Source organism: Mastomys coucha, unplaced genomic scaffold (assembly GCF_008632895.1).
Source record: "Mastomys coucha isolate ucsf_1 unplaced genomic scaffold, UCSF_Mcou_1 pScaffold21, whole genome shotgun sequence".
Lineage (NCBI taxonomy): Eukaryota > Metazoa > Chordata > Mammalia > Rodentia > Muridae > Mastomys > Mastomys coucha.
The window spans coordinates 17028475-17032589 of NW_022196904.1; the positions used below are offsets into that span (position 1 = coordinate 17028475).

Sequence of the window (4115 nt, forward strand, 5' to 3'; positions counted from 1 at the left end):
TGTTACGGAAGTTTTTCATTCCACATTTGCGAATCTCTTCAAGCTCCTTCATCAGCCTCCTGCTGGCCGCCATCTTGGATCTCGTAGTGCATGTTTTTAGTGTGTGGGAGTATGCATATATATGTAATGTGCATGTGCGTATGTAGTGTATATGTGAGTGTGCTTATGTATGTCGTGTGTATATGAGTGTTCATATATATGTAGTGTGTGTCTGAATGTATGTTTATGTAGTGTGTGTATGTGTGTAGTATGTTTGAGTGTATGTATGTGTAGTATATATGAAGTGTATGTGAGGGTGTATGAGTGTGCCTGTGTTGTAGTGTGTGCCTGATGTGTATGTGTGTAGTGTGTCTGTGTATGTGTGTGTATGAATGTATGTATGTGTGTAGCGTGTGAGTGTGTACACACGGTGCCTATGTATGCCTTGATACATGTGTGAAGGTCAGGAGACAAACCTCAGGAGTCTATTCTTCCCGCCACAATGTGGGTTCTGAGAATCTGTCTCAAGATTGTCTGAAACTCGTAAGCAAAATGCCTGAGGTGCCACGAAGCCCCTGCTTCCCCAATTCACAGTGTTATTCACTTTCTAAATGAGGAATTCCAACATTTCCTTCTTTAGATATCCTTTCACTGGAGAGTCCGCTAGTGAATGGCGGCTCTTCAGTTGCTGCCTAGGCTTAGGTGGGCTTGGCTAACCAAGATGGCAGCATTAGGGGTGGGAGACGAGTGCAGGCGGATAGTGACAAAGCAGTTAGCACACAAATGAATAAGTACAACTGACTGGCAATATTAACTGTTTACTGCAGAGGGGAACAAAGCCAGGGTGATTCTGATTTCCTCATTCCCCTCAAATACTTCTAAATCAAATTAATGTCACCACAAAACGTGAAACTGTCTGAGGTGCCAAATGCTACTCCCCGCACCCCCCCCCCGCCCCTATTTCTTTTCCTGAGTCTCTAGTTCCTTTTTCTCCTGAGCCATGCCAGCCCTTCTCTCTAAGCTAGTGAGAGAGTCTGGGCTTTGGTTAGGTGTCTGCTGCTGATGGCAGCCATTCTCAGGGCTTCTCCCTCGTGAAAGGGGTCAGGAACAATTATGAACAATGCGGTGAGGGGTACCTGGCAGGCCCATGCCAAGGTGTCCCCTGAGTAATTACACTAAGCAACAGATCTACTGTGAAACCTAACAGATTTGGTATAAAGGGGGTTTATTGGGGGAAGGGAGCGGGGTGAGGATCTGGGCAGGGTAGAGAAAAACGAGTGAGCATGTAGACAGGCAGATGGGAGCAGAGCGGTGAGGGAAAGAAGCAGAGGCACAGAGGACAGGAAGGCAGGGGGTGGGTGGTGGGTGGTGAGGGGGGTTCCGGGGGGGGCAGGGGGTAGCAGGGAGAGAGAGAGAGAGAGAGAGAGAGAGAGAACAAGAGAGAGAGAGAGAGAGAGAGAGAGAGAGAGAGAGAGAGAGAGAGATTGACAAGGGAGAAATGGGGAAGGAGGAGGGGAGGGGAGGGAAGTAGCGGTGGTCCTTTTATACGCAGCCCACACCTGGCGCACCTGGCGGCAGCAGACTATGATGTAAGCAGTTGCTAGGTGCCCAAGGGCAGGTCAAGAGAATAGCAGGTGCGCTAACAAGGGGAGTGAGGGATCAACACTTTTCCTGTGTTTTTCTGGCTGAGTTAATCAGGTCCTTCCAACCCAATGGTCAGACTTATTTCTAGACCTTCCAATTGCAAGCCCCTTGGTTCTCTCCCTGAAGTCTTCAGTCTGCTAGGGTGGACAAAAGTGCTTCTTCAAAAGTAAGTAAATATAACATAAATATAACACCTGGAGGTCAGAGACTAATGAATGTGAAGGGCAAGGTAAAGAAAAGGAAGTAGGGCTAGAAAGATGGCTCCGCGGTTAAGAAGCAGTTAAGAGCACTGACTGCTCTGCCAGAGGTCCTGAGTTCAATTCCCAGCAACCACCTGGTAGCTCACATTTATCTGTCTTGGGATTTGATGCCCTCTTCTGGTGTGTGTCTGAAGACAGCTGCAGTGTATTCATATTAAAAAAAAATCTTAATGAAAAAAAGAAAGAAGTGGAAATAGCCAGAAATAGCCACTCTGTGGGTGAGAAGGAAAAGTTAATTTTAATCTGCCCAGGTTATGTCTTGGGAAAAGCAAGGAGAAGGGAAAGAGGGAGATTCTTCAGGGCTATCAGGGAATGGGCACTGAGGGGAAGGGAGCCTGAGAGCTGGAGTGTGGGGATTTGGAGTACTTCTGAGCAGGACTGAGGGAGCCTGCAGGCCCTCGATGTGCTGATAAACACCACAGGAGTGTATCAGTGGAAGAGCCAAATGTGCCTCCTTTAGAGATAAAGAGAATGATTCCTATTGGCAAGCGGGAGCTTGTAGCAGAAGTTTAGCAGAACTGTTGTATCAGGCATGAATCTGGAGTGACAAAACAGCTTTGAAACAGCTTTGGTCACATTTTGAAGTGCCTCTGTATAATTTAGTGTCCTGACATGTCTGGCAGACTTGGAGGGTTGGGGGGGGGAAGGGGTGTCTTTCAAGACATCCCCTAGATCAGATAAGAAGTTTTGGTATTTAGAAATTGACTTCCTACAAGTCCTTAAGAAGTTGATTCCACTCCTACCCCCCCATTGATTGAGAAGATATAAATCCATCCTGAAGTATCTCTCTTTTCTTCCAAGGATCCCTGGATCATCCCGAACCCAGAACACAGGAACTGGCTTCCCAAGTCTCCAAGGGAATGCTGGCTTTTAGATGTCTAATTGTCAGAATCTGGGAAAACGAATTTCTTCAGACTAATAGATAATTTCCCAGAGTTGGTAAAACTCTTCCTCTCCACCAGGTGGGTCTGGGAATCGAACCCAGGGCATCAGACTTGGTTGCAAGCGCTTTTCCCCACTGGGCCACCTCTCTAGGCAGAAAGTGCTTTAAACCATTCATCTGTCTTTATGGCTGGATGCCCAGGACTAGAATGGAGGTTTTGATAAACAGGAGATGGAGGAGGAAAAGGGCAAATGGTAGGAAGTATATAAGTATTTTTGAATAAAATAGGAAGCCAGAGGCTGGAGAGGTGACTCATTGATTGAGAGAGTCTTTTACTTTTCCAGAGGACTCCAGTTCCCAGCATTCTCACTGGCCAGCTCAAAACTGCCTATTAATCCAGTTCTCGGGGATCCAATACCTTCTTCCAGCCTCCACGAGCACCTCCACACTATCTGCAACACTAATGCATACAAATAAATTAAAAATAATAAAGAGAAAAGAGAATAGTTTTAGAGGAAAGCAGTTGACTATGTACCAAACCAAAGCAGGTCGGGTCCTCAGAAGGAGTTCACGGGCACCCACCCGACAAGACAATGACGTGTTTGGACACCTCAATCTGGGAAACTCCTTCACTGAAAATGGGTCATTCTTGGAGCCTGCTGTTGGACGTCATTATTATCAATGAAAAACACAATACTGGCCTCCTAGAGAATAGAGAGGTGATTCTGAACTGACTGTGAGTGGCCTGGTCTGGGGTCATGGATTCTGCTTGCATGGTCCAACCAAAGGGTTTCCAGCCTTGTGGTCCTGGTGCAAGTCTTTAGTCCTAGCACTTGGGAGGCAGAGGCGGAGGGATCCCTGTGAGTTCCAGGTCAACCTTGTCCACATAGTGAATTCCAGGGCAGCCAGGGCTATATGGTGTTAGAAACATCAGGTTCATGAATGATGGATAATCATGTTTATCTACAGGATACACCTTGCTAAAGTGAACCTTATTTAAGGTATTGCCTCATTAGATTGGCCTTTAGCCATGACTAGGAGGCATTTTCTTGATTGCTAATGGAGTCCACTGTGGGCAGTACTATCCCTAGGCAGGAATGTGAGCCGGAGAATGGTTTCTGCTTCGAGCTCCTGTCTTGAATTCCTGCCTTGGCTTCCCTCAATGATGGACTGTAACCTGTAGGCTGAAATAAACCTTCTCCTTCCCAAGTTGGTTTTGATCTTGGTGTTCATCACAGCAGGAATAAGCAAATAAAACAGGAAGAACTCTGAGGTTGTCTGATGGCATTCTTGGCTTTGGGGTTGGTGCAAATGGGTGATTTGTAAAGAAAATGTGTTCTCAAAGGTTT

General features: G+C 46.5%; 1 long non-coding RNA gene across 1 annotated transcript; it reads left to right on the top strand.

The window, feature by feature from the left end:
* The first annotated feature begins 1668 nt into the window (after positions 1–1668).
* On the top strand, positions 1669–3265 carry LOC116100401. Its single transcript, XR_004122566.1, has 3 exons — positions 1669–1789; positions 2685–2845; positions 3111–3265. It is a non-coding gene; the product is annotated as an uncharacterized LOC116100401 (long non-coding RNA).
* The last annotated feature ends 850 nt before the right edge of the window (positions 3266–4115 follow it).